We start from the raw sequence: 19,748 nt of genomic DNA, 5'->3' as shown, positions 1-19,748 counted from the left end.
AAAGTTGCTGGAAGCTGAAGTTGTTCCTTGTTGCTTTGTTTTTTCGTCCGTCAACACGACAACGGAGTCGGAGCCTTTTCTTTCTGGAAAAGTTGCATCTCCAGTGGCTCCGGGAGGCGCCGTGGTGTAAACGGGCAACTGGGGTCTGTGACTCGTCTCCGATCCGATCCGCTGACCGGACTTTGTCTGTCATTGCAGATCTATCCAGTGGAGGACTACACTCAGTGGATGGAAAGGGGGGCGCTGGTCCACCTTCTTAAGGGGCTCTTACATCTGGAGGGAGAGAAGCGACTGACCCCTGGTGAAGCGCTTCAACACCCGTTTATCACCCGGTCCTACCTCAGCCAGGTGCCCCTCGATGACGAGCCCCTCACCAGTCCCTCCCAGGACCCCCTCAATGAGGAGCCCCTCGACGGTCCATCTCAGGACCCCCTCAATGAGGACCCCCTCGACGAGGAGCCCCTCGACGAGGAGCCCCTCAATGAGGAGCCCCTCGACAGTCCATCTCAGGACCCCCTCAATGAGGACCCCCTTGACGAGGAGCCCCTCGGCGGTCCATCTCAGGACCCCCTCAATGAGGACCCCCTCGGCAGTCCACCTCAGGACCCCCTCAACGAGGATCCCCTCAATGGTCCATCTCAGGACCCCCTTGATGAGGACCCCCTCAATGAGGACCCCCTCGGCGGTCCATCTCAAGACCCCCTCAATGAGGAGCCCCTCAAGGAGGAGCCCCTCAATGGTCCATCTCAGGACCCCCTTGATGAGGACCCCCTCAATGAGGACCCCCTCGGCGGTCTATCTCAGGACCCCCTCAATGAGGAGCCCCTCAATGAGGACTCTCTCAATGAGGACCCCCTCAGTGAGGAGCCCCTCGATGGACCCTTTCAGGACCCCCTCAATGAGGAGCCCCTTGATGGTCCCTTTCAGGACCCCCTCAATGAGGACCCTCTCAATGAGGACCCCCTCAGTGATGAGCCCCTCGACGGTCCCTTTCAGGACCCCCTCAATGAGGACCCCCTCAGTGAGGAGCCCCTCGACGGTCCCTCCCAGGACCCCCAGGACTCCAACTTGGGCCGTCCTCAGCTCTCGGGGACCCTCCTTGACATCGCCGCCGTCCTTTCCACCATAGAACAGCGAGTCGATGTCGAGGAGGAAGCTTCTGGTTCCTCTGAGGAACCGTCTGAAGCTGGAGACGTCCCTCTGCGATCGACCTCCACCAGTCGGTCCAAGAGAGTGAGGACGACAATCCGGAGAGTTTTTAAGACAATCCGCAACACCATGTGTTGTTGTCTGAAGCCTCAGATTGAGGAGTGACTCTTTTGGAAATATATATAAATTATAAACATCAGGCCTTGTCCCAACATAGAGAGGGTGGGTCTTAATTAGAATTTTACATAAATACTCTAACTACTATTATAGATATAGATCTTATTTATTTTATGTTTTGTTTGTTTCCTTACCATTGCTGGTATTTTGTTTTATTTTATGTTTTTTTTTTTGTTTCTTTACCATTGCTGGTATTTTGTTTTATTACCATTGCTGGTATTTTCTTGTTTATTTTATTTTATTTTATTTTTTTGTTTACTTACCATTGCTGGTATTTTATTTTATTACCATTGCTGGTATTTTCTTGTTTATTTTTTTATTTTTTTTGTTTACTTACCATTGCTGGTATTTTGTTTTATTACCATTGCTGGTATTTTGTTTTATTTTATGTTTTTATTTGTTTTCTTACCATTGCTGGTATTTTGTTTTCTTACCATTGCTGGTATTTTGTTTTCTTACCATTGCTGGTATTTTGTTTTATTACCATTGCTGGTATTTTCTTGTTTATTTTATTTTATTTTTTTGTTTACTTACCATTGCTGGTATTTTATTTTATTACCATTGCTGGTATTTTCTTGTTTATTTTTTTATTTTTTTGTTTACTTACCATTGCTGGTATTTTGTTTTATTACCATTGCTGGTATTTTGTTTTATTTTATGTTTTTTTTTGTTTTCTTACCATTGCTGGTATTTTGTTTTCTTACCATTGCTAGTATTTTTTTTTATTACCATTGCTGGTATTTTCTTGTTTATTTTATTTTATTTTTTTGTTTACTTACCATTGCTGGTATTTTGTTTTATTACCATTGCTGGTATTTTGTTTCCTTACCATTGCTGGTATTTTGTTTTATTACCATTGCTGGTATTTTGTTTTATTTTATGTTTTTTTTTTGTTTCTTTACCATTGCTGGTATTTTGTTTTCTTACCATTGCTGGTATTTTGTTTTATTACCATTGCTGGTATTTTCTTGTTTATTTTTTTTATTTTTTTGTTTACTTACCATTGCTGATATTTTGTTTTATTTTATGTTTTTTTTTGTTTTCTTACCATTGCTGGTATTTTGTTTTCTTACCATTGCTGGTATTTTGTTTTCTTACCATTGCTGGTATTTTCTTGTTTATTTTATTTTATTTTTTTGTTTACTTACCATTGCTGGTATTTTATTTTATTACCATTGCTGGTATTTTCTTGTTTATTTTTTTATTTTTTTTGTTTACTTACCATTGCTGGTATTTTGTTTTATTACCATTGCTGGTATTTTGTTTTATTTTATGTTTTTATTTGTTTTCTTACCATTGCTGGTATTTTGTTTTCTTACCATTGCTGGTATTTTGTTTTATTTTATGTTTTTATTTGTTTTATTACCATTGCTGGTATTTTCTTGTTTATTTTATTTTATTTTTTTGTTTACTTACCATTGCTGGTATTTTATTTTATTACCATTGCTGGTATTTTCTTGTTTATTTTTTTGTTTTTTTGTTTACTTACCATTGCTGGTATTTTGTTTTATTACCATTGCTGGTATTTTGTTTTATTTTATGTTTTTTTTTGTTTTCTTACCATTGCTGGTATTTTGTTTTATTACCATTGCTGGTATTTTCTTGTTTATTTTATTTTATTTTTTTGTTTACTTACCATTGCTGGTATTTTGTTTTCTTACCATTGCTGGTATTATCTTGTTTATTCTTATATTTTCTCTTGCTGTATGATTTATTAAATAATGTGTATTGATGATTGCCGTTCAGTTTTGAATCCACACTTACAGAAAAATGGAAGATGTTACTTTGACATTCATAAAGTAAATATTAATATAAAATGGAGGAGGGATTTAATAAGTTTTCTTCTTCCCGCTCCCTTTCAGGCAAAACTGGAGTTTTCTGTCTTTCCTGTTCCACTCCACATTTTATGTTAGATGTGAACACTTACATTCTTTTTGCCTGAAATACAAAAACAACAAAACACTAAAAAAAGTCAAAGTACATATAGTAGTGGCAGTTTTTTGGGGGTATCGGTCGGCAGCAGGAGGCGGGTACAAAAACGTTCCTTTCTACTTAAGAGTTATTCTTCAATGGACGAAGTCAGAGTTTCAATGATTTTTCACCATTTATCATTTCTTCTGCAAAGTGTTAGTAAAATGGAAAGTAGATTCACATATTGAAATAGAATGGAGTAAAAAAAAATGTATTAAATACTCGTATAGGAAGATGTGAAAATGTTGACAGAATACAACCTGGGAAAAACAATTTAACACAAGTACTGGAGGTATTAATTAATTGGAGAGGTAAAGGTGGCTGGTCAGGTGAGGTGTGTGGAGGATTCAGGCGCCGACAGGACGAGGAAGGTATGATGGAAAAAAGAGTTTATTCAGGTGATGGTTCCAGCGGACGGGTAATCTCTGGAGAGGGGCAGGACAGAGCGGAGCACACCGGGACTGCACAGGACAGTAGAAGACAGACAGATTACTCCAAGTATCTTAGAACACCAAAGACAAACGGTCACACAGAAAGCTGGAGGGGCCGAGTCAAAGTACCGCGGGGGGAAACATGACCTGGAGATGAGAGCCTGGAAACCCGGTTCCTAAATACTGACCCCACTCCTGCAGAACGTGACAGTCTGAATAAATAAAGAAGAACATAGAAAACTGCAAAAATGAAATAGACAAATGTATTGATATTAATAACAAGCAATAGGTCACTTAAAATAAGTTCAAATGAAGAAATACAGATTTTAATTGTTAGGTTGATAAAAAAGTGATAAAAGAAATCCTTACTAATGAAATATTAACTGATAAAATAACAAATCTAACAAATTGATAATAACAAAACATTATAAAATAATATACAATATCTGTAACAAAATACACAAAATGAACACACGGCAGAGATTAAAGTACAGAAGACGAGGCAAATATGTCCATTAAAAATATCCAAAATATACAGAAAGACGTAAAAAATACAAAAATTATTACCAAATACAAACAAAATACCGATAAAATGATTTATTTTCATTTTTACAATGCTGTTTTAAAATCCCCCTGGACTGTTTAGCATGTGAGGATCCTGCCTAATAATCCCTAATCCAGCGATATGTGAGTTAATGAGTATGTGTAAGGTGGCATTGGGCTCAGACTGAATGCAGACACAAGTCTGACTCGCCACCCTGATCCCAGACACACCAGCAGGAACACAAGTACACGAGTGGCTGTGTGTGTGTGTGTGTGTGTGTGTGTGTGTGTGTGTGTGTGTGTGTGTGTGTGTGTGTGTGTGTGTGTGTGTGTGTGTGTGTGTGTGTGTGTGTGTGTGTGTGTGTGTGTGTGTGTGTGTGCAATCAAACAAAAGATTTTTAGAATTAGACATTTTCTAGTTTTTACTTTCATGAATATTTAAGAAACGGGTTCTTCACAATGGAAGCTAAGTACAACACATTACTCTCAATGAGGAATTGATAAGATCTTTCTGATTCCAGTTTCAATTCTGTTTAACGATTCGATTCTTTATCGGTTCTCTGATCGATTGTTTTTGTTCTTTTTTTAAAGGAGAAGAAACAGGTAGATTAGGAAGGATGGGAATTGATAAGATCTGATCAATATCAATGCCATTGTCAAATCTGCTTTTCAGTCCAATTCCTTATCAATTCTTCTAACGATTCCTGAGTTTTATTTGAGAGGAAAAACAGAGTTTTACAATCTTCTGCACCAAAAGGAACAATTTTATTTTTTCCAAACATGAAACTTGAATTATAATTTTTCCCTTAAAAAACAACAGTCACAAGTGTATTTTCCTTCTTTGCCCCCTGGAATTTACTCTTTATCAAATGTTGTGCTGTGGACAACCTAACCTTCTGTGGGAGGCGGAGCCTGTAGAGGAATGAGGAGTGACGTAGCAGGAGGAACTCCTTCTCTCGGTCTGCAGGGATCCTGTTCTCATATTGTGTTGGTGCTTTTTATGAGGCGATTTTCAACACAGAATGATCTGGAAGCCCATTTCTGCCAGTTTGAAAAAAAATAACTTACACTTGAGTAAAAATAAATCCCATGGTAAGTCATAATGATCAGATAGTAAGTCATAATGATGAGATAGTAAGTCATAATGATCAGATAGTAAGTCATAATGATCAGATAGTAAGTCATAATGATCAGATAGTATGTCATAATGATCAGATAGTAAGTCATAATGATCAGATAGTAAGTCATAATGATCAGATAGTATGTCATAATGATCAGATAGTAAGTCATAATGATCAGATAGTAAGTCATAATGATCAGATAGTATGTCATAATGATCAGATAGTAAGTCATAATGATCAGATAGTAAGTCATAATGATCAGATAGTAAGTCATAATGATCAGATAGTATGTCATAATGATCAGATAGTAAGTCATAATGATCAGATAGTAAGTCATAATGATGAGATAGTAAGTCATAATGATCAGATAGTAAGTCATAATGATCAGATAGTAAGTCATAATGATCAGATAGTAAGTCATAATGATCAGATAGTAAGGCATAATGATCAGATAGTAAGTCATAATGATCAGATAGTAAGTCATAATGATCAGATAGTAAGTCATAATGATCAGATAGTAAGTCATAATGATCAGATAGTAAGTCATAATGATCAGATAGTAAGTCATAATTATGAGACGATAAGGTGAAGTTATTGGGTCATTTTGCAGCAGTCAGCAGTAGCAGGTCTCTGTTGGGGTTCCCTGGTGGAGCTCTGCTCTTCAGAAATGGACTCAGTATATTGAGGACGATTCTAAACGGAGCTTCACAACCAATGAAATCCTTGATTTGCTTGCTAATGGACATGGGATTGTATGAAGCAAACGCACCCTGGAAACCTCCATTGAACAGCAGCTGGAAACCTCTGGTCAGTCCCATGGTTACAGATGGAAGCATCATAAATGCTGGTTCCATGGTAACCGACAGAGAGACAGAAGGATGTTGCTACGGTTACTGGATGCTGAAGGTGTCGGTCTGAGGTCAAGACATAGACTAGGAAGGCGTGTGCACCACTGCTGTGGTTCACACTATGTTTGGAACCACCAGTGGAGGTACTGAGGCTTTTCCTGAAAGATGATATGTTGAAGCTAAAACCAACAATGATCCAGAGACCATGGCCGGTGGGTCCATGGCCGGCTGGTCCATGGCCGGCTGGTCCATGGCCGGCTGGTCCATGGCCGGCTGGTCCATGGCCGGCGGGTCCATGGCCGGCTGGTCCATGGCCGGCTGGTCCATGGCCGGCGGGTCCATGGCCGGCTGGTCCATGGCCGGCTGGTCCATGGCGGGCTGGTCCATGGCGGGCTGGTCCATGGCGGGCTGGTCCATGGAGGCAGTTCTCCACGCTGGTGGCTGCACTGCCACACTCACACTGGATTCAGGGACAGGAGATGGTCACATGGCTGAAATGCAGCGGTTCTTACATTTTTCTGAGAACCAAGCTGAAAGAGGCTGTGACCTTTGGTCCGAGCACAGGAAATCAGCGGATCGAACGATGGTGGCTGATCCTGCGCAGTGAGTGGGTCCAGTTCTGGATGGACCCGTTTGATAAGCTGAAAGAAGATGGACACTTCTCTGATCATCTCCTGGACAAGTCCTTGATCCAGTTTGCTTCCTTCCATGACTCATTAGGAGACAGAGACCGTCTCTGTAGAAAGTCACAAGTTAAAACATCTTTGCTTGAATTCTTTGCAAATAGAAATGATTCCAAACTATGTTTGGAAAGAAAACAACAGTGATGCACGTTGTGGTATTCAGAGTTACTCTACTAAATATAAGCATTATTTTAGAGTTGTCCTATGGAATAAACTGAAGGATCTTTTTGATTGGCTGTTACATCCAACCCCCAGGTTCCTGTAAGTTGGTCGAGTGCTATTCTTCTAGTAGTGTCCCACTGGGCACTATGGACGCTAGGAAAATATGATTTTTGCATTTTTGGAGAATTTTTATTTTCAATAAGTTTCATATCTTGTCTGTCTCTGAGTGTGAAGTCATGACATCGTCCTGCCTGGTGAGACAAAGAACAGTGATGTAGTACAATCCCCTGTAGACCACTGATGTGTGGAGTAAGAGTGACGCAAATAAAAAACAAAAAAAGGTTTCCATTACGACAACGGCTGTAACAGGTGAAAGTGACATCATCACTCATCGCCTACCTTCCTGCTGTCATTACAATGAGACATGGTTTGTAATTCAACGTTTCAGGGGTTCTCAGTAGGATTTCAGGGGTTCTCAGTAGGATTTCAGGGGGTTCTCAGTAGGATTTCAGGGGGTTCTCAGTAGGATTTCAGGGGTCCTTAGTAGGTAGAGTCAGTACGATTTTAGGGATTCTCAATAGGATATCAGGATGTTCTCAGTAGGATTTCAGGGGTTCTCAAGCAAAAACATGATATTTGCTACAATTCTTACAATGAACAATGTGTCGTGACTAGAGGAGACTAGAGGAGACTGGAGGAGACGGGAGGAGATGGGAGGAGACGGGAGGAGATGGGAGGAGACTGGAGGAGACGGGAGGAGATGGGAGGAGACTGGAGGGAGACTGGAGGAGACTGGAGGAGACGGGAGGAGACTGGAGGAGACGGGAGGAGACGGGAGGAGACGGGAGGGAGATGGGAGGAGACTGGAGGGAGACTGGAGGGAGACTGGAGGAGACTGGAGGAGACGGGAGGAGACTGGAGGAGACGGGAGGAGACGGGAGGAGACGGGAGGAGACGGGAGGACACGGGAGGGAGACGGGAGGAGACTGGAGGAGACGGGAGGAGACGGGAGGAGACTGGAGGGAGACTGGAGGAGACTGGAGGAGACGGGAGGAGACGGGAGGAGACGGGAGGAGACGGGAGGGAGACGGGAGGAGATGGGAGGAGACTGGAGGGAGACTGGAGGAGACTGGAGGAGACGGGAGGAGACTGGAGGAGACGGGAGGAGACGGGAGGAGACGGGAGGAGACGGGAGGGAGACGGGAGGAGACTGGAGGGAGACTGGAGGAGACTGGAGGAGACGGGAGGAGACTGGAGGGAGACGGTAGGAGACGGGAGGACACGGGAGGGAGACGGGAGGAGACTGGAGGAGACGGGAGGAGACGGGAGGAGATGGGAGGAGACTGGAGGAGACTGGAGGACATGGGAGGGAGACGGGAGGAGACTGGAGGAGACGGGAGGAGACGGGAGGAGACGGGAGGGAGACGGGAGGAGACGGGAGGAGACTGGAGGGAGACTGGAGGAGACTGGAGGAGACGGGAGGAGACTGGAGGGAGACGGGAGGACACGGGAGGACACGGGAGGGAGACGGGAGGAGACTGGAGGAGACGGGAGGAGACGGGAGGAGATGGGAGGAGACTGGAGGAGACTGGAGGACACGGGAGGGAGACGGGAGGAGACTGGAGGAGACGGGAGGAGACGGGAGGAGACGGGAGGAGATGGGAGGAGACGGGAGGAGACTGGAGGGAGACGGGAGGAGACGGGAGGAGACGGGAGGAGACTGGAGGGAGACGGGAGGAGACGGGAGGAGACTGGAGGAGACGGGAGGAGACGGGAGGAGACGGGAGGAGACGGGAGGGAGACGGGAGGAGATGGGAGGAGACTGGAGGGAGACTGGAGGAGACTGGAGGAGACGGGAGGAGACTGGAGGAGACGGGAGGAGACGGGAGGAGACGGGAGGAGACGGGAGGGAGACGGGAGGAGACTGGAGGGAGACTGGAGGAGACTGGAGGAGACGGGAGGAGACTGGAGGGAGACGGTAGGAGACGGGAGGACACGGGAGGGAGACGGGAGGAGACTGGAGGAGACGGGAGGAGACGGGAGGAGATGGGAGGAGACTGGAGGAGACTGGAGGACATGGGAGGGAGACGGGAGGAGACTGGAGGAGACGGGAGGAGACGGGAGGGAGACGGGAGGAGACGGGAGGAGACTGGAGGGAGACTGGAGGAGACTGGAGGAGACGGGAGGAGACTGGAGGGAGACGGGAGGACACGGGAGGGAGACGGGAGGAGACTGGAGGAGACGGGAGGAGACGGGAGGAGATGGGAGGAGACTGGAGGACACGGGAGGGAGACGGGAGGAGACTGGAGGAGACGGGAGGAGACGGGAGGAGATGGGAGGAGACGGGAGGAGACTGGAGGGAGACGGGAGGAGACGGGAGGAGACTGGAGGGAGACGGGAGGAGACGGGAGGACACCTGAGGGAGACGGGAGGAGACGGGAGGAGACGGGAGGAGACTGGAGGGAGACGGGAGGAGACTGGAGGGAGACGGAAGGAGACTGGAGGAGACGGGAGGAGACGGGAGGAGACTGGAGGAGACGGGAGGAGACTGGAGGGAGACGGGAGGAGACGGGAGGAGACGGGAGGAGACTGGAGGAGACGGGAGGAGACTGGAGGAGACTGGAGGAGACGGGAGGAGACGGGAGGAGACTGGAGGAGACTGGAGGGAGACGGGAGGAGACGGAAGGAGACACTCTCAAATCTGGCCTCACCATCCATCCATCCATCCACCCATCCATCCATCCATCCATCCATCCATCCATCCATCCATCCATCCATCCATCCATACTCCAGATGTGTGTTGGATAATGGACTTTCTTGTCTTCCAGGTCCGTAATGGCAGCACAGCAGACTCTCCTCTGATTGGTCGGTTTTGTGGTTTCACCCTGCCAAGTCCCATCTTTCCTGGATCCAATCAGCTTTATTTACACTTTAAGAGTGACTTTTCCTTCTCTCTCGACGGCTTTGACGCCTCCTGGACATCCTCCCCTTCTGGTCAGAACTGCATTTATGAACCCTTTCAGCACAGACAACAGAACAGACCATAACCTGACGCATCATAACGTAGTTCTGTAGATTTTCTTTGTCTCACTAAGAATTGATCCAAAATCACAGATCAGGAATCAAGTATGTGTTTCTATTTGTGAGATGGTTGTTTGCTGGGCAGCGTCTCATTCACTCCTGGTTTCTTGTCCCCGCTCTGTCTCCACCTCGTCCCCCCGGTCTGATCACCTGACCTCATCAACACTCGCTGCTTCATGGGGATTTGGACCCGTTTCCCATTGAGCAGAACACACTGGGACCCCCCGCCCCCCAGCTGCCGCTATATTATTATTTAATGGCTTTTGAACCATGAGTGTGAGTGGTGTGGCATTCGCTGGTTATTTAGCATTAAGTGAAGAATTGCTGCTGTCTGTGGCAGTGAGCCTTTCTCAGCATCGTTCCTCCAGGTCTGCTCTGCTGACTGGTCAGAGACCATCGTCACTCTGATCAAACACACAATGCTGAAGTATCTGGTCTGCCAGGACCCTCCCATTATTGTTTACATGCAGCGCTTTGCACACACTGGTTGTTGTGTTTATTGAAATGTCGGCGCTCCTTCTGACGAGCGTCCAACCCTCCCTAGCAGGAGAGGAGGAGCTTCAGCCGAGCTGGACGCTGCTGCTCCCAGCTTTTCCACTGTCACAGAGAACCACCGCTGCAACTTCCGTATTCTTACTGAGGCCATATACCTGCTTTTCACCAGCCTCTCTGTAAACCGTACCACACTGTTGGGTCTTTGGTGCCCCGCTCTGGGACGTCCAGCAGAGGGACAGAGAGCTGCTCCCCTGGTCGGAATGGTGCACAGTTTACTTTCAGAGTGAATTCAATTCAATTCAATTCAACTTTATTTGTAAAGCTCTAAATCACATCAACAAACATCTCAGAACCTCTTACAATGATAGAGAACAACAGAACCCAACTAAACCTTCCAGAACCTCTTACAATGATAGAGAACAACAGAACCCAACTAAACCTTCCAGAACCTCTTACAATGATAGAGAACAACAGAACCCAACTAAACCTTCCAGAACCTCTTACAATGATAGAGAACAACAGAACCCAACTAAACCTTCCAGAACCTCTTACAATGATAGAGAACAACAGAACCCTACTAAACCTTCCAGAACCTCTTACAATGATAGAGAACAACAGAACCCAACTAAACCTTCCAGAACCTCTTACAATGATAGAGAACAACAGAACCCAACTAAACCTTCCAGAACCTCTTACAATGATAGAGAACAACAGAACCCAACTAAACCTTCCAGAGCAGCAGATGGAACAAGCAACAGAGGAAACCAGGAAGAACTCCCTCTCAGGAAGAACAGTTCATAAGAAGTCCATCTTCAGGAAGAAAGGGGGCGGAGCCTAGACTCTGGAAGGGGGGGGGGGGGGGGGGGGGCATCCACCTTGACCGGTTGGGGGGAGAAGTACATGGGATAGGACAGGGAGAGAGAAGAATAGAAGAGAGAGAGAGAGAGGAATAGAAGAGGGAGAGAGAGGAATAGAAGAGGGAGAGAGAGAGGAATAGAAGAGGGAGAGAGAGGAATAGAAGAGGGAGAGAGAGAGGAATAGAAGAGGGAGAGAGAGGAATAGAAGAGAGAGAGAGAGAGGAATAGAAGAGAGAGAGAGGAATAGAAGAGGGAGAGAGAGAGGAATAGAAGAGGGAGAGAGAGGAATAGAAGAGGGAGAGAGAGAGGAATAGAAGAGGGAGAGAGAGGAATAGAAGAGGGAGAGAGAGGAATAGAAGAGGGAGAGAGAGAGAGGAATAGAAGAGAGAGAGAGAGAGAGGAATAGAAGAGGGAGAGAGAGAGAGGAATAGAAGAGGGAGAGAGAGAGGAATAGAAGAGAGAGAGAGAGGAATAGAAGAGGGAGAGAGAGGAATAGAAGAGGGAGAGAGAGAGAGGAATAGAAGAGGGAGAGAGAGAGGAATAGAAGAGGGAGAGAGAGAGGAATAGAAGAGAGAGAGAGAGGAATAGAAGAGGGAGAGAGAGAGGAATAGAAGAGGGAGAGAGAGAGGAATAGAAGAGAGAGAGAGAGAGGAATAGAAGAGGGAGAGAGAGAGGAATAGAAGAGGGAGAGAGAGAGGAATAGAAGAGTGAGAGAGAGGAATAGAAGAGGGAGAGAGAGAGGAATAGAAGAGGGAGAGAGAGAGGAATAGAAGAGGGAGAGAGAGGAATAGAAGAGGGAGAGAGAGAGGAATAGAAGAGGGAGAGAGAGAGGAATAGAAGAGGGAGAGAGAGGAATAGAAGAGGGAGAGAGAGAGGAATAGAAGAGGGAGAGAGAGAGGAATAGAAGAGGGAGAGAGAGAGGAATAGAAGAGGGAGAGAGAGAGGAATAGAAGAGGGAGAGAGAGAGGAATAGAAGAGGGAGAGAGAGAGGAATAGAAGAGGGAGAGAGAGAGGAATAGAAGAGGGAGAGAGAGAGGAATAGAAGAGGGAGAGAGAGAGGAATAGAAGAGGGAGAGAGAGGAATAGAAGAGGGGGAGAGAGAGGAATAGAAGAGAGAGAGAGAGAGGAATAGAAGAGGGAGAGAGAGAGGAATAGAAGAGAGAGAGAGAGGAATAGAAGAGGGAGAGAGAGAGGAATAGAAGAGGGAGAGAGAGAGGAATAGAAGAGAGAGAGAGAGAGGAATAGAAGAGGGAGAGAGAGAGGAATAGAAGAGAGAGAGAGAGAGGAATAGAAGAGGGAGAGAGAGGAATAGAAGAGGGAGAGAGAGAGGAATAGAAGAGGGAGAGAGAGGAATAGAAGAGGGGGAGAGAGAGGAATAGAAGAGAGAGAGAGAGAGGAATAGAAGAGGGAGAGAGAGAGGAATAGAAGAGAGAGAGAGAGGAATAGAAGAGGGAGAGAGAGAGGAATAGAAGAGGGAGAGAGAGGAATAGAAGAGGGGGAGAGAGAGGAATAGAAGAGAGAGAGAGAGAGGAATAGAAGAGGGAGAGAGAGAGGAATAGAAGAGAGAGAGAGAGGAATAGAAGAGGGAGAGAGAGAGGAATAGAAGAGGGAGAGAGAGAGGAATAGAAGAGAGAGAGAGGAATAGAAGAGGGAGAGAGAGAGGAATAGAAGAGGGAGAGAGAGGAATAGAAGAGAGAGAGAGAGAGGAATAGAAGAGAGAGAGAGATGAATAGAAGAGGGAGAGAGAGGAATAGAAGAGAGAGAGAGAGAGAGGAATAGAAGAGGGAGAGAGAGGAATAGAAGAGAGAGAGAGAGGAATAGAAGAGAGAGAGAGAGAGAGGAATAGAAGAGGGAGAGAGAGGAATAGAAGAGAGAGAGAGAGAGAGGAATAGAAGAGGGAGAGAGAGGAATAGAAGAGAGAGAGAGAGAGAGGAATAGAAGAGGGAGAGAGAGAGGAATAGAAGAGGGAGAGAGAGAGGAATAGAAGAGGGAGAGAGAGAGTGGCAGACAGGCCAGATAAGCAAAGCAAAGACTACAAGCTTCAGTACCAACTAAACTTCTGAGGATCATGAACATGGTATTTAATCAAAGTACACTTTCTGGCCCTGCAGACTATCACTCCTCTGCTGAGAACGATCCCTCGTTCTCCAGGAAGCCATCAGCAGGCGGAGCTCAGCTCATTTAGCTTGTGACACTGAACGTGACAGGTTTTAGGTGGACAGTCTGAAAAGTTGCTCTGATCTGTGTGGAGAACAGTTTTTTAGTATTTCTCACCACATGAATTCACTCTAAACTGTTGTCCTGTTTCCTAAGGGAGCCAACCATCCGTCTTTGGATGACTTGACTTCATGATGCACACACTGCCAATCATTTCCTGGTGAAAATTGTTTGAAACATCTTTGTCAAATAGAAAGTCACAGGAAGCAGGACAGACAGCTGTGATTTATTAACTCATAACAGTCATGGAGTTCAGTCATTTCAACAGATGAATGAAATGATGTGTTTTGTTGAATCTTCTCATTTCATGTGTCCTTGTTAGTTCTGATCGCCTCTCAAAGTTTCTCTTTGTGTCCAAGGTTGCGGAGGAACTCTGTATGGAGATCACGGATCGTTGTCCAGTCCCAACTACCCAGGGACTTACCCCAATGGGACGTACTGTGAGTGGAGCGTCAGGGCTCCCAGAGGTCACGTGCTCACCATCAGCTTTGCTCAGATCAGCATCGATGACCGTGGAGATTGTCAGAACAACTTCTTGAAGCTGTACGACGGTCCTGACTCCTCCTCCCCGCCCGTGGGACCATACTGTGGGACGGTATGTCTTCAAGTCAATCTGATGGAAATGGGTCCAGTGAGTTCCTGCTGGTTCTAGTTTGTTCAGAGGAGTCAAGTAACAGCCTTTAAATATATATATATATATATATATATATTTATTTAGCTTATCAAGGCCAACTACAAAGAACTCTTTGTTTTCTCTCGACTGAAGTTCAGATCCAGAATGAGCTGTATTCCTTGTGTTGTCACATGACCTCCAGAGAGGTTGAGCTCCAGAGTGGAGGTCAGATGAATTTGACCATCACTAGTTTCTCCTCCTCATTTCAAATGTCTGTGTTACGCTGAAATCCCCTGCTATGATTCTGACGTTCCATCAGGAGTCCACAGAAGCCCCCTGCTGTCCCCTCAGCCGTCCCCCCAGCATGTCCTCGCCGTCCCCTCGTCACCCCAGCCGTATCGTCCCCGTCCCCTTGCTGTTTCTTCCTCTGACCGCAGCCTTCTGGTCACCAGGCTTTAGGCTCAGCCTCCTGTGACTGATTGTGTCTCTCCGTGCTCGTAACAAACTGTGAAAAGTGTTGAACTTCATGTTCTTCCTTCAGGAGACCAACATCGCTCCCTTCACCGCCTCGTCCCATCGAGTCCACCTGGTTTTCCAAGGACGCTTCTCCACTGTACCCTCAGGATTCAGACTGACCTGGAGCAGCTGAAAGGACACACACACACACACACACACACACACACACACACACACACACACACACACACACACACACACACACACACACAGCATATTGCATGTAATGAAGTGAAATGTAATGTTTTAATAAATGTTTGATTTGCACATGGTGGACTTCAATTTAATTTAGTTTTGAAAAACACACTGACTGAGCTCCAAAACAATACAACGAATAAACAACGACAGAAAAAGAAGTATTGATTCTCTTTCTGGAGTGTGAGACTTCATTTTGGGTTGAATGTTCTTTATTTTCAACAACTACACTTTTACACTTTGCATAGTTTAACAACCTTAAGAATTCAGCATGAAATGATTTACAACCTAATACACACACACACACACACACACACACACACACACACACACACACACACACACACACACACACACACACACACACACACACACACACACAAAACAAAACCAGCAGAATACACCTGCGGAACGTGACAGTCTGAATAAATAAATAAACGAATGAATGAATGAAGAAGAACATAGAAAACTGCAAAAGTGAAATAGACAAATGTATTGATATTAATAACAAGCAATAGGTCACTAATCATCATCTGGGAAATATAGAGCACATGCAAATGTCCTACATGATAGAACCCTAACCCATCACATACACGACTCATGGAGTTTTGAGGTGAAAATTGAGGATGAAGCTAAAATGCACTCTAAACTTTGGAATTTTCAACTGGTCAGTGTTTCAGTACTTGATACAAAAATGGATTTGCTCTAACAAGGAGCTTGACACCACAACTGTTTTGACCAATAAATGTCCTGGCAATATTAGGGACGGAGCAGAAAGGCCTGGAGGCTGGGGGAGGCCTGGTCCTGGAGGCCCGGCCCTGGAGACCCGGTCCTGGAGGCCCGGCCCTGGAGACCCGGTCCTGGAGACCTGGGCCCTCTTGTATTTGTAATGTTTATTAGTTTTTTGCAAAAAACCTGTATAAAACCCCTAAACATGCACAAAAACTCATCAAATGTGGCACGCTCATTAACAGTTGACAGAATTATAAGAAAATGTAAAATTAACCCCCACAAAGCTAAAGTGTTTCTCTAGCGCCACCTAGAAACTCCAAAATGGCGACCACGGCCCGTAGGAATGTGGTAGTGAGATCAAACCAAAACTCCATTGATCGTCTCATCCAGACCGACAAATCACATGCTGGGACTCCTGACCTAAGGCCCTGTTTCCACGACAACGTTTCACATGACGTGGCGAATCCCCCCTCCCCCCTCCCCCTCCCGCGTGCACTGCGTTGAGGCACTGACACGGGGTCACGAGGGCCGAACGAGGTGCAGCAGGTTGGTAGAGGGACGGGGCGACTGCTCCCTCCAGACGCAGTTCAAACCCCGGACGGAGCGGTGTTAAGAATAAAACAAAGAACTGCAAAATATCATTTTATCAAGTAGTGAGCTTTGTTTCTTCCAGCTCACCACAGCTTTGTAAAACTGCAGTGACCATAAACTACATTTCCCACAATGCATGCTGATTCTATTCATTTTAAAACACTAAAGATTTAAATTCGCAGTTTTGCTACAATCTGGCACATTTACAATTTGTGTACAATTTATATATGATTGTTATATTATATTACCTGTGAAGATTGCAGTGTATAAACATCAATGCAGTTTTCAACAAGTAGAACTGAGAAATATAAACAATCCAAAATGTCCAGGAAGAGAAAAGTTGATGCAGATGAAAGGATGTTTGATGAACGAAGGGAGGAGAAGACATGTTTGTGCTTCAAGGAGAAAAACAGTTTGTCTTTAGTGTTCTGAGGCGTGTCGCTTTCAAAGAGTAAAATATAAGTTCACATCTTGACACCGAGTACGGAGGGAAGTATGACAGAGTTAGACTGAACAGAGCAACGAGCAAATACATATTTTATATCTATGCAAATGTATATGTAATATGGCCTACAGAGACACCGGCCCACAGAGACACCGGCCCACAGAGACACCGGCCCACAGAGACACCAGTCCACATTGACACCGGTCCACAGAGACACCGGCCCACAGAGACACCGGCCCACAGAGACACCGGCTCACAGAGACACCTGCCTACAGAGACACCGGTCCACAGAGACACCGGCACACAGAGACACCAGCCCACAGAGACACCGGCCTACAGAGACACCGGCCTACAGAGACACCGGTCCACAGAGACACCGGCCCACAGAGACACCAGCCCACCGGGATTGTGCCTGGTATGCCAGATGGCCAGCCCACCCCTGGACATGTGTTTATGTTTGTGTATGTATGTATGGATATATGAAAGTGTGGGTATGTAGGGGTGTCCATGATGTATTAGTATGCATACATATCTTTTATCATCAGTAGTAAATGGGAGAGAAAAGGATAAAGAAATATAGAGGAAGTGACATTTTGGTTGAAGATACATTTAAGTTTTCATTTGCTTCATGCTTTTGGAACAAAACCAAAAAAAGCCATTGTACACCAGTTGTTTGCAAAATATTGTTCATAAAGTTCATTTATAAAAAAAGTTTTTTTTAATATCAAAATGTGCAGCTTGTTCACGAGACCACTGCTTTTCAAATTAGATGGGAGAGGCACCCCATCGTGATCAAAGGAGCTCAAATGATCTCAAAGGAGCTCAAAGGAGCTCAAATGATCTCAAAGGAGCTCAAAGTAGATCAAAGGAGCTCAAAGGAACTCAAAGGAGCTCAAAGGAGCTCAAAGGAGATCAAAGCCAGAATTGAACCCATAAAGTCCTCAAAGTTCCCAGAGCTGCACACTTCAGAGCCTAGAGTTCAGGAGAGTTTTTGCGGACAACGAACAGTTACGACTTTCAAAATACTAGAATTACGGTTCAACTTTTTGAACAAACGAGCGAGACATAATGGGAGGAGAAATGTCTTCGTGGTTTCACCCAGAATCTTCTGCTTCTTCAGGTGAGTGACGTCCTCACACCAAATGAAGAAGCTGTGAAAACAGCCTGGATGATTGAATGTAAAGCAGAACACAGCAGCTCTGACTGAACACATCATTTAGAAGGAAAATACTGCTGGACTCATTTCATGTAAAATCAAATAACTTCATAAAATCCTGCTGACTGAACCACTCTAGTTTGATTCATTCCATGTTTAATGTTTCGATCTTTCGATCTTCGATCTGATGTTCAGCATATATTTTTTAATAGTTTTATCACTATTTTTCTCAAATATACATGATATGTATTATTTCTCCAGTTGGAGTTTGGGACAGTTTTTCAGCTCCTGTTGCAGTTCACTACACTTCATGCGTCTAAACTTCTCATCGTGGTTTTAGGCAGCGAGCCGCCCAGCCGTCATTTGGACGCTCGATTTTGGGAAAAGACGGCTGAAAAAATAGCGGGCGTGTTGCTCAAAGCCTCTAAAATATGTGTATAATGGCCATCACTGTTGGTCGCAGTCTAATTTTGCGTGACTTCATCTTTTGTCGCTGAAATATAGCAAATTATGGGCTCATGTACACAACGCACAACTGACTTCTGGTGTTGTATTACGCCCAGCAACGAGCAACGTGATTGGTCAATTCATACCATGTGGTCTATACCTTTTGAGAGGCGGCCTCTGGTCGGTTTGTAATTCTCTTGACTCATCCTGGTGTTTTCAAATGCTGAAGCAGAGAGGAGGATGTTTCACTTCCAATGAGAAAGTGACATGAGAAAAGGAAATATATTACTCTTAAGAAGCAAAACCCACAGACCTTAATGGAGGTTCATCTTCCTAAAATCAGCTCTTCACTGTTGCAGAAAAAACCTAGTAAAACTCCTGAATGTGTCATTAGAGGAAAAATCCTTTATATCTTGAACTCAGTATTTAAGTTTCAGCTTTAAGATTCATTGACATTATTAATTGAACATCTCTGTTGAAATGTGTCTTCATTAAGTTTCATTAAGTTTTATTAAGTTTCATTAAGTTTCATTAAGTTTCATTAAGTTTTATTAAGTGTCATTAAGTTTTATTAAGTTTTATTAAGTTTCATTAAGTTTAATTAAGTTTCATTAAGTTTTATTAAGTTTCCTTCCATCCTGTTGATCCACACATGGGCAGGACCCCTGCTTTCTCTCTCTCTCTCTCTCTCTCTCTCTCTCTCTCTCTCTCTCTCTCTCTCTCTCTCTCTCTCTCACACACACACACACACACACACACACACACACACACACACACACACACACACACACACACACACACACACACACACACACACACACACACACACAATAAACTATCTCTCTTCTCCACACAGAACTATACCTTGAGGCAGGGGAGGTCCTCACCAGCCCCACCTGTAAGTATAAGGTGATGAGGGTAATTGGAGAGGGCAGTTTTGGAAAAGTCCTGGAGTGCTGGAGGCTGGACAATTGGGAGACTGTAGCAGTCAAAGTGCTGAAAAAGGACGTGGTGATGGACACCCAGCATGAGGTAAATATTTACACCTCTGATATTTCTATATTCACAGTTATTCTTCACGGTCAAGAGTTTGTTCCAGGATCCCGACCACGTCTTCCTCTTTGTTCCCTCCAGCTCACCATGTTGCGCACCATCAGCCTCCTGGATCCTGACCAGACAAACCTGGTCAGGTTCTTGGAGAGCTTCACCGACAGGGGCCACACATGTCTGGCTTTTGAGAAGCTGGACATGGACCTATTTGAGTTCCAGGCCCGGGTGGACTTCAAGCCCCTGTGTCCCAATAAGATCCGTGGCATCG

Source organism: Lipophrys pholis (assembly GCF_963383615.2).
Source record: "Lipophrys pholis genome assembly, chromosome: 20".
Lineage (NCBI taxonomy): Eukaryota > Metazoa > Chordata > Actinopteri > Blenniiformes > Blenniidae > Lipophrys > Lipophrys pholis.
The sequence above is the reverse complement of the archived record's forward strand: the minus strand, read 5'-3'. Positions refer to the sequence as shown.